Raw genomic sequence first — 11,593 nt, 5'->3', positions numbered from 1 at the left:
TCGATCGGAAATGAATCAGAAGGACTTGGCCAGCCCTGGCACTGACAGACTTCTCATGGACTTGTCAGCGTGGCCAGGGCTGGTGGGGGCGGCAGGGGAGTGACTTGGATGACAGTGATCTGCGGCAGGTAAGGCAAGGTTCTGCTCAAAGGTGGCACTCACCCAGAGAGACTGGGACAAGCAGTGACTCAGCATGCCCTGAATCGTGAATTTGCTCCTTTTCCGAACATGTCTGTGAATCTCAGCATCTGTTCTTGTGCTTAAGACTTTATTGACTCATCTACTGTGGAACTGTCTGAAATTTCTTGGGCAAACATCTCTTTCCTTTCTTTGTTTGTAAATTAGTTAAATTCTTTGATATTCCTCATAAACTCTTTGCCTCTTTCTTCACCAGTCTCTGCACAATCAACCATTCTCCTTCACAGAGCCTGCTCATTCTTTGACCTTAAGATATTACCCTCCCTGGGTATTTATTCTTCTCTTGACTCCTGTTCTCTGAGGGCTCCTGCTCATTTGTCCTCAAATGCTGGCCTCTTCAGAGTTCTACCCTCCACATTCTTCTTGCTCTAAATTCTAAGTGTCCCTCTCCAGACCCACATGTGTGCATTGGCCCAGCTGAGACCTCACTCAAGTTCTAGACCCATGTCTCCTGGACTACTTCCCTTGCACATCTTCCAAATGTCTCAGATTCCACATAAACAAGCACACCATTTTCCCCCTATGTCCCCATCTTAGTGAACAGTTATCCAAGGAAGAACCACAGGAGACATTCTAAACTAATTCTTCTATAAGCTACTGTGTCATGGCAATTCAGTTTTCTAAGTATCTTTTGAATCTGTTTTTCTCCATCTCTTTCCTCATCAGCTTGGTTCAGGTGACCACTAGCCTTCACCTGACAGTTAACAATCATCTCCTAATACATCACTCTGCTCCTAGCGTGGCCCTTTCCTAGCAATAGTCACAATAGCACTGCATACTGAAAATTTCAACATCTCATAAAAACAAAGAGAGTCATTCCTCTCTTAGGAGTTTGTAGGGCAGCTGAGCTGGCTGTGCTTCAGGCTGCAGCAGCTGGGTGGCTGTGCTCCATTTGTCTCCCATCTTCCTCCTGGGCCCCACGGACCTGGCAAAGGCAGAGATACCAGAGGGCAAGTGGAAACAACCAAGGCTTCTTAATGCCTGGGCTTAGAAATGGCACACGGCTGCTTCTGCCACCTGCCACTGGCCAGAACAGATTGGATGGCCTGGCCCAAAGCCAAGCGGTAGAAAGTGTCCTCGGTTCACTGGGAGGCCATGGCAAGGGTGTGGATGCAGGGGACAGTGAGCATTGGGGCCAGCAATGCAAATCACCGCTCATCCTCTCTGATCCATTTTCCACCTGGTAACTGGATTTCTAACAAGTGAATCTGATGATGTTTCTCCCCATTGTCCTTGAGGTAGAGTCTAAATTCATGATGTGACCCCAGCCTATCTTCTCACATCACCAATCACACTCTACTCCTGCCGTAGTGAATAATTCAAATTTTGCCTGTGTGCTCTTGCCTCCAAATCTTTGCACTGCTAGTTCCTTTGCCTGGAACACTCCCTCATCCTCTTCTCACCCACAGCCTAGTCCCCATCCCATGCATCATCAAGCCACTTCACCTGTCCTTTGGATCTCTCTCTCATCTTTTTAAATTTATTTATTTGGCTGCACTGGGTCTTACTTGTGGCACTCAGGATCTTCAATCTTCACTGAGGCATGTGGGATCTTTTTTTTTTTAAGTTGCAGCATGTGAGAGCTAGTTCCCTGACCAGGGATTGAACCTGGGCCCCGCACATTGGGAGCGTGGAGTCTTAGCCACTGGACCACCAGAGAAGTCCCTGTCAGGTCTCTTTAAATGTCACATCTTCCAAAACTCTCCCTAACCCCAAGAGAGGGCTCTCCCTAGATACATTCCCTGGTCTCATGTACTTGTACCTGTAATAATACTTAATCATCCTAATTACAGTCACCCAAGGAGAGGGACTATATCTTAGTCCTGATGCTCAGCCACTGTGCCAGAGATAAGGTAGCACTCAATAAACAACTTTTTAATTGATGCCTACTTCATGGGAATCTGTCCATGAATACAAATTTTAACACCCTCCTCTTCTAACATAAAATCAGATAAATTTAGGGTAACTGTATATATGAACCAAAATTGTTCTGATTCAGTCAATGAGATTAGTCTGATAAATGTCTCAGATCTGAGCATACAGCCTGCCATATTTTGAGTGGAGATCTACGTATTTATGCATTAACATGTTTAAAAATAGACAACACTTTATGTGACAGACACTTTTGATTGCCTACCCCATAGCCATTCCCTTTCTTCTCTTTTAGCAAAACCTCAACTCTACTCAGAGTGTCAATGGGCTCCCTACCCTCCACCCCCAGAGGACAACGTCTGATTGATCTATGCCAGTTATAGCATCCCATTCCTTTTTTCCAGGGAATACCAGTGATATGAATGGCCAATGATATCTGAGGTGAAATCCTGGGAAAGGTTTTCTGTCTGTTAAAAGAGAGAGTACCAAGAGGAGAAACAGTCCTCCTCCACATGCTTGCCCTTTGTTCTTGGGATGATATTTTGGGAAGACATGATTCTTGGAATGTGGCAGCCATCTTACCACCATGTGGGAAGACATTACTGATCTACCAATAAATTCAGAGGGGAAAGATGGACAGAGCCTGGGTCCTTGCTGACCCTCTTCTGCTGCCCCTCTGTTAGAACCACCCACTTCTAAGCTTTCTGTAACGTGAAATAATTAAATGTCTTTATTGCTTTAGCCTGCTATACGGTTATTCTGTTGTTTGCAGCGGAAACAATTCCTGACACAACTGGCTTTGTAATTTACTCCTGAATACCCCAAATCTGTTGTTAGCAAATATCAGAGACTCCATATGACTCCAATCTGTTATTTAACATAGTTTTCTCAGGGCCTGAAGTGTTTTCACGGGTGACTTATTGACTGGTGGCTGACATGCTAGAGAATGAGACTAATTGCCATCAGGATTCTGCCACTCCTTTTGTTCATTAATCAGTGTTCCAATCCCCAGTTCTTTCTTGTTAAATTCCTTGACTCTTCAAAGGAACTGGCAGGGTAAATCTACTAACTCTTTACCTGTTTCTTGAGATTGGGAATAACACTTTGGGCTACTTATCCTGTGAGCACTCCTGCTGATAGTAAGACCTTCAGCCCAGGTTGTGGAGCAGAGAGTGTACTCAGATTCTGGCCCACTGGAAAGATTTAGTCTTTTCTTTTTATCAACAGCAGCAAATGATAGGTCATTCCTTCAGCAAATATGAACTAACTGCCCATGCACTGCATGATGTGAGATGCTGGGGCCACCATGTTATACAAAATAAATACAGCCTTCATATTCTCCCCTGTCATAGTCAGCTTGGGCTGCTTTAACAAAAATACCATAGACTGGCCAGTTTAGACCCACAAATATTTATTTCTTACAGTTCTAGAGGCTGGAAGTCCAAGGTCAGAGTGCTGAAATGATCAGGTTCTGGGGAGGACCCTGTTTCTAACTTGTAGACAGCCTCCTTCTCCTGTGTCCCTATGCAGCAAAGGGAGAGAGCCCTGATCATTTCATTCCTTACAGGGACAGTGATTCCCTCATGGAGCCTCCATCCCCATGACTTCACCCCAAACTAAGTAATTCCCAAAGATCCCACCTCCAAATGCTTTCACACTGGGAACCAGGCTTCAACATAAGAATTGGAGGTGGGGGATAGGAGTGGGAGTGAGGTGGAATTTCTCTGGAGGTCCAGTGGTTAAGAGTCCACCTTCAAATGCAGGAGATATGGGTTTGACCCCTGGTCTGGAAACTAGAATCCTGTATGCCATGGGGCAGCTAAGCCCCAGTATTACAACTACTGAGCCTGAGCTCTGGAGACTAAGCACCACAGCCAGACTGAAGCCCTGGCACCTCAAAGAAAGATCCCATGTGCCCCAACTAAGACCTGACACAGCAAAATAAAATTAATTAATTGAATTAAATAAAACAGGAGAATTTGATGGGGGACACTAACATTCAGTTCACAGTAACCCCCTAAATTCCTCTGGGGAAGATGGACATTAAACCAAAATAAAACAAATAAGTATATAGTGGCATTTATGATAAGTGTGGAAAAGGAGACTAGGATACTAAAAAGTAATAAAAGAGGAAACTAATTTAGATCAGGGAGTCAAGAGAGACTATAGACCGAGACCAAAAGATAGGCAGGAATTTATCAGAGGTGAGCTGAGGTAAGAGAAATCCAGGCCCAAGGAGCATCATGTGCAAAGGCCCTGAGGTCAGAAGGCAGGGCAAGTTACTGTGGAAATTGTGCAGTATGTAAAGGAGAGAGGGCACGAGAGGAGCTGGTGACCTTTCAATGCCCTTGTTGGTTTCAGACTAAAGTTTTGGTTTCCCTTTGTCAAGCTTTCTGATGCAATAACTATGAATGCTCATTTACTGAAGAAAAGCCAGTAGAGAACAAGTCTCAGGTCCCCAAGTTCCACAGTCCCAATCAGCCTGCAGCTGGTGTCTCTCTAGAGGATGCAGAGTGAGGCAGGAATGAGGAGAGGCAGCCCCACTCCTGCCCTTTCTGTCCATCTTTCCGCCTCAGCTTCTTAGCCATAACTGCTGGAGATTTTCAAAATTAGAATCATTACCTATATGGGGAGCCTGCAATGCAAGTCAAATGAGAGGCTGCCGCAGGCTAATGAAGACCAGTGACCTGGAGACCTAATGAAGATAAATGATTCAGTTACAGGTAGAGGACACCACTGCACCACATGCTGCTTGGAGCAGGAAGAGGTGAATTTGGGATTTTTACTGCGCTGGACAAAGCCTAGTAAAATTGAAATATATATCTCTATTTCTGTTTATATCTATTTACCTGTAGCTACATCTATATCTCTATGTTTGCATGTCTATATCTGTATCTATCTATATATCTGTATGGCAAGAGGAAAAAATAACATTTAAATTCCTTGACCGGCAAAGGACTCTTCTTAAGTGGCCCAGTTAATAGAGTTTCCCCATTCTCATTCTTCAGATGATGAGGTCATTAAAGGTCAACAATGAGCCTCAGAAAGCAATCCAGAAAAAAATACCTTGGAATGGCTGTATACACTCAAACTGAGGTGAAGAATTAATAGACAAAAAATGCAAAATAAGAAAATATTTCGTCTTTTTATGTGTAATGAAGTATAAATATATTATGTATGTGCACTTTAAAACTTGGATAGCTGTACAAAAATGTAAAGCTAATTTACTCATTAAGAATCACTTATTGAACACCTGATATGTGCCAGAAATTATTCTATGAATAGGTCTGATTTTTCTCCATCTTGGATGTTTGAAAAACATAAGTAGTTTCCTAATTTCACTTGATTACAAGTTTTGTGACAGTTTTGGAAAGTGCTTGCCAATAGAATTGGTAGATTATCATCCTCAGAATCTATTTTAGTGGGTTTTCAATTTTGGAACTTAGTGATATCCAGGCTAGTAGGCTCTGTTTATGTGTTTCCCCTTTAAGGCAGTGAGGTTATATGATCTTGATTTTCTGGAATTTCAATCATTTGAGGAATGCTAAAGAGTGAAGATGAGGTCCCTGTATAGCATGGTGAAGATGGCAGTTAAGGTCAGTGAGCTTACAATAGACTGGAAATTTGGGGAATAATTTTCTCCATTAAACAATTTCAAGAAAGTCTTGGAGATTCAGAACTAGGAAACATTAAGTTGAAAATCACTTACTCAGGGTAAGTCAATTAAGCTTGTATTTTCTCAACTCATCCAGTTTTGATGGTAGCTTTTGTTTGTTCATTTTCATGAAAATTCAGCTCTGACTTTTATTGTCAATAAGTTAATAGATTTTATTTTTATATCCTTTTATCCTGGCACATAATTCTTTATGTTCATAGATCAATATTAGGGGAAATTTCTTTGCCAAGTAATGATCCATGGAGTCATAATAAAAGGGAAAATTTTCAAAGGTTTTCAGAGCCAGAAAGAATTATTGCAGATACAAGTGGGTTTATAACTGTGTTGTCCAAATATCCCACCAAATTTATTAGCCATTTTCAGCTCTTTCATGACTAAGAGTAAACATCTAGGTAATTGAAGCCAGAAAATAATCTGTTGAGTGTTAGACCTAGAAGGGATCTTGGATACCATATAATCCAATACATGCATTTAGAAATGAGGAGACTTGGCCAGGCTTATTGACAGTTCCTGCCTATTCAAAGTCTTCTAGATCATGGTTTTTGGTTTCATAAATTACAAACAGGTTTCTTGACCCTTTCCACCAGTCTAAGATTTGTTCTTAAGAAAGAAAGGATGAAAGAAATCCATTCGCTTCAAACAATGCAGTCATGATAGAATTAAGACTAGAACTCACAAGAATGTAATGAAGCATAATTTCTTGTAGTCAAAAAGCACCTGTAAAGTGGGAGTAACAGTACTTCCCCTGCTGTGCTGTCATGAGGGTCCAACAGGATGGACTATGTGAAATCGTTATATTTACCTAGAGTTCATTTTTCAGGAGGTAACTTGCCTAATCAAAAACGTAGATTTTTCAAACCACCTGAAGGTGGATTTGCAGCTGGACTTCATGAAAGGGCTTTCCAGGTGGCAGAGTGGTAAAGAATCTGCCTGCCAATGCAGAAGACAAAAGAGATGTGGGGTTCCATCCTTGAGTCGGGAAGATCTCCTGGAGGAAGTCACAGCAACCCACTCCAGTATTCTTGCCTGGAAAAGCCTATGCACAGAGGAGCCTGCAGGGCTACAGTCCATGGGGTCTTAAAGAGTTGTACATGATCGAGTGACTGAGCATGCACACCCTTCGTAAAAGGGCTGTAATCAAAGACTGGAACCATCACGGCTGTCTATCCACCTCTCCTTAGGCCTTCCCTTCTTTATCTGAAGACAGATTTCTTCTGCTTTTCTTACCCATAGATCATGGTCATCCAATTTGTGTGTAGGAGGGGCTGAATCTCTCTCTTGGTTTCTAATGGGTGTCTCAAGGAAGGGATTTTATTTGGTCACAGTCAAGTGTGGACCAAGTAACTTGATGTTTTGGGGGTGCTGAGGAGTGGAGACAGCAGTAGGGTTACCACGAGTTTGGAAAGTGTCAAGGTATAGATAGTTCTCCTTAAGGGAGAAGAAACCTTGCATGGCACAAGCACAAGCCCCCACTGGCTTGGAGTTCTAAAGCTTCTTTTAAGACTTCAGAAATCCGGATGCTGTGCTCTGTTGATCTTTCATCCCACTTCCCCCTTCCCACCTCTTTTTCCTTTTTTCCTTGCCAGTGTAGTGCCCAGAGTACTACTTATATAAGTACTTGTGTAAATACTACTTATATAAGTGCCCACTTATATCCTGTGAATAGACCTCTGTGCGGTTACTGAAAACTTGCCTTAGCTCAGGCTGCTGTAACACAATACCACAAATGAGGTGACTTATAAACAACAAAGTTTATTTCTCACCATTCTGGAGACTGGAAGTTAGAGATCATGGCGTCAGCTCTGTTGTGTTCTGGCGAGGGCCCTCCTCCGGGTTGCAGATTGCAGCCTCTTACTGTGCCCTCAGTAGGCAGTAGGGAGTAAGGGGTATCTCTGGAGTTTCCTTCATAAGGGCATGAATCCTGTTCATGAGGGCTCCCTGCTCATGACCTAATCACTTCCCAAAGGCCTGCCTCTTTATACCATCACCCTGAGGGGGTTAGGATTTCAACAAATGAATTTTAAAGAAGCACAAACATTTAGTTCATAACAGGAGTTCAGTTCAAGTTGCAGGGTGGACAGTGTGCTTGGACTCGGGCCCACTGGAAAGATTTCAGCCTTTTCTTTAACCGGCAGCACAAAGGATAGTCATTCATTCAACAAATGTCAACTAAGTGCCAACTCCCTGCACAGTGTGTGATGTCGGGGATAGAGTTTGTACAAAATACATAAGGTCCCCCTGTCCTTACCCTAAATTCTTCTAGGGAAGACGTACATTAAACCAAAAGACAACAAATAAAAATGTAATACACTTATGATAAATATGATGAAGGAGAAGCATAGAATACTGAGAGGATAATAGAGGGAACTGGTTTATATTGGAGGACACAGGAATGTACTTCTTAGGAAATGCTATGTAAACTGAGATCTGGGAGATAAATAGGAATTAACAAGGGAGATGGAGGAAGAGACACTTAGGTCCAGAAAGCAGCAAATACTTGGGCCCCTGAGGCAGGAAAGGGGTGGCTGTGGGCCCTCCTTGAGCTCCTGTCATTCAGGATGTGATTCCTAGAAGTGGGGAGGATTAATGCTCAGAAAATGAGGATTGAACAAATAGTCCAGTAGGTATTTTTTTATTTCTATAAAATACTGTACACATGAGGATTTCATTAGAATCTCTCCTCTCACATAGGCAGACTCATTATGTAATTAACAACCTGACATATTATTCCGTAAGCCCTATGTAAATGCAGAGGGGCACTGTGTGGAGTTCTGTTGTGGTGGGAGAAGATGGCAGGATCTGTAGATTCCAGGACTCAGCTCTGGACTCATCATGGGCCCTGTAGGACAGAGGTGAGTGGTTTGCCAATTTGCTCATCAGGTGAGTCAACAACAATTTGGTTTTTGGTCTTTCCCCTTTCTTCCCTTCATGAATGTAGAGCAATTTGTTTCTAAATAAAAAACATTCACTCTGGAGCATATATATTTGTGAACATCTGTTATTAATCTAGGATGTGAGGCGAATGCCTTGAGAGTTAGGGGTAGAGAATTGAAGTGATCCAGTTCCTTTCTCTCAGTGTCTTCCTCACTCGATTTGGAGTTCTCATCAGGGCTCTAGAATGGAGGAGACTGCTGACAGAGCTATCCCAAGGGTGAGCAAGCAGTAGCACGTGGGCCACGTCTGGCCTGCCCCCTGTCCTTGTACATAAAGCTTTATTGGAGCACAGTACCTATTGGTTTACCTACCATCTATTGCCGCTTTTTCACTTGGCCAACTGGCCCACAAAGCCTAAAGTATATAAACCTTTATAGGAAAAGGTAACTGACCCCTGGACTATACCATGGATTATCCATCCATCACTATGTGAATGATAATTTCACCAAAAAAGCTAGGAACAAGAACCAAGGAAAAGTGTAAGGCCACTGAAATTATCTTCTTTATTTGAGAAAACAGTTCCATGTTGAAATGAAGGAAAGGAAAAAGGAAAGAAGGAAGGGAGAAAAAAAGAAAGGAAAAGGAAAGGGGAAAGAAAAGACACTGATTAGATCTGATCTCTCTTTTTTTTTTTTTATCTAATATCCTTTATTATCATCCCAGAAATTTTCTATAAATACAAACGTCTTATTGAAGTGAAGGTCTGTCAATAGTGACTCAATACTGATTTACTGAATGAGGACGACCTTGAACTTAAGCTTCACTTGTTGCTTTTCCATCTCAGAAACTTAGGACATTGATTAAGCCCCACTGGTGATTAACTTAGTGACTAATTAAAAGGAGGCTGGCAGGGGTTAGCACATAAGGCTATGTGCATCCTAAAGCCTTTAACTGGGCCAACGTTAAGACCTAATTACCTCTACAAACTCTACCCCACAGCCTAGATCTGGAAAAATCAGGTGGGAAGACAGAAAAAAAAAGGGGGGTGTGGGAGATGAGCACTCATAACACACCGCATGCCATTCCTTCTGCAGCTATTCCTAGCCAGCACATGGGAAAAACTTTATTTGTCAGCTTGTTTCACTTTTCCTTGATCGTCAACTTTCTTAATGGCTGCTTGGATAGCCTCTTGGTCGCCCAGGAACTGGTGAGGCCCAACAGTATGCAGGTTCTCGTCCAGTTCCAGGAGAATGGGGACCCCAGTAGGAAGAGTAATGTTGATAATTTCTTCATCCGAGATACCTTCCAGATATTTCAGGAGTGCCCGGCAGCTATTTCCATGAGCAGATATCAGAACGGTTTTACCACGCAATACTTCAGGAGCAATCCTCTCATTCCAATAGGGAAGGAGTCTCTCCAGAACATCCTTTAAGCTCTCGGATCGTGGCAGCTGATCCAAAGGCACATCACACACTTTATATTTCCGGTCGTTGTAGATTTCATGGTAGTAAGGATGGGACTCCTCGATGGGAGGAGGGGTCACGTTGTAGCTCCTTCTCCACAGCCTCACCTGCTCCTCGCCATGATTCAATGCCATCTGCTCCCTGTTGAGACTGATCAAGGCTCCGTAGTGACGCTCGTTGAGATGCCAGGAGCTCTCCACAGGAACCCACTCCTGCCCCAGCTCTTCCAGGATCAGCCAGGCTGTGTGGATAGACTGGTTCAGGATGGATGTGAACACGAGATCAAACTCAAAGTTTAGTGCTTTGAGTTGCTTCCCACAGTTCCGCGCTTCCTGCAGTCCATCACTGTTGAGTTTCTGATCCACCCAGCTACAAAAGCAGTTCTCTTTATTCCAGGCACCCTCTTCATGTCTTAACATAATCAGTTTGTACTTGGACATATTGATGGCTGAGCTTCTCTAGGGCCAGTGTTCAGTGACAACAATATATCTGCAAAAAGGCCACCAGTAGCAGCCGCTCCTCGGAAAACCGAACAGCCAGCGTCTCCCAGGGCTCATCCTAGATCTGATCTCTTAATTCACACATGAGAACGTGCGGATCAGAGAGGTAACGGGTCCTGCCCGAGGTCTGAGGGCTAGTGGCCCACTCCCAGCATCATGATTGCTTTCCCTACTCACCGAGGCTCTGCTGTGTCAGAGTGCTGCTGTTCTTTGCTCTGACCTCCATTTTATTTTAAATCAATGTGGACCATTTTTAAAGTCTTTATTGAATTTATTATAATATTGTTTCTGTTGTTTATGTTCTAGTTTTTCAGCAGAGAGACATGTAGGATCTTAGCTCCCCAACCAGGGATCAAACCCACACTCCTTGCACTGGAAGGCAAAATCTTAAACGCTGGACCACCAGGTAAGTCCCTCCAGCCTCCATTTTAGATGTTCATAAAGAATTATGTATTTCCCTCCTTTGGGAAGTTCAGGAATTAATAACAAACCTGGCCTTTGGATTGTTCGAGAGTTGCCTGGATCACTATGACAGTCCCCTTTCACTCTTCCACAGTCAGGAGGAAGAGCAGGAAGTGCATTCAGAACTGCCTGGAGCAGGGGCGGCAGCGCGTGGGCTAGGCAACTGTGAGCCCTGACACATTTACTCTGTGGTTCCCTGGGCTCCTCACAGGCGTCTGCTGACACTAATCAGGCTTCCCAAACAGGGCTGATGGATCTAAATAAATAATTTCAAGTACCCCGAACTCCAGCTTGCTGAATGCAGTCGAGTCGAGTGCTATTAGAGCTTGCATTCAGCGCATGCCACTCATCCCATCTTATCTGCCACTGTCAGCAACATGTCAGCAGCTGGAGGTGCTTAATCCACATTCTTCAGTCTCTCCCATTTCCTCCCAGTGCTGGGAAGGGCTAGCCAAAACCCTGAATAAAGTTGGCCAACTTGCTCGAGGCTAGGCCACTTGGCAGAAGTCTCTTCTCTAAAGAACAAGTTACAGGATGAAAGTCTGGGA

General features: G+C 43.4%; 1 pseudogene; it reads right to left on the bottom strand.

The window, feature by feature from the left end:
• Window positions 1-9,293: 9,293 nt before the first annotated feature.
• LOC113900508 lies at window positions 9,294-10,659 on the bottom strand (annotated as a pseudogene).
• Window positions 10,660-11,593: the final 934 nt, after the last annotated feature.

This window comes from Bos indicus x Bos taurus, chromosome 10 (genome assembly GCF_003369695.1).
Source record: "Bos indicus x Bos taurus breed Angus x Brahman F1 hybrid chromosome 10, Bos_hybrid_MaternalHap_v2.0, whole genome shotgun sequence".
NCBI classification, from domain to species: Eukaryota; Metazoa; Chordata; class Mammalia; order Artiodactyla; family Bovidae; genus Bos; species Bos indicus x Bos taurus.
The sequence above is the reverse complement of the archived record's forward strand: the minus strand, read 5'-3'. Positions and strand labels throughout refer to the sequence as shown.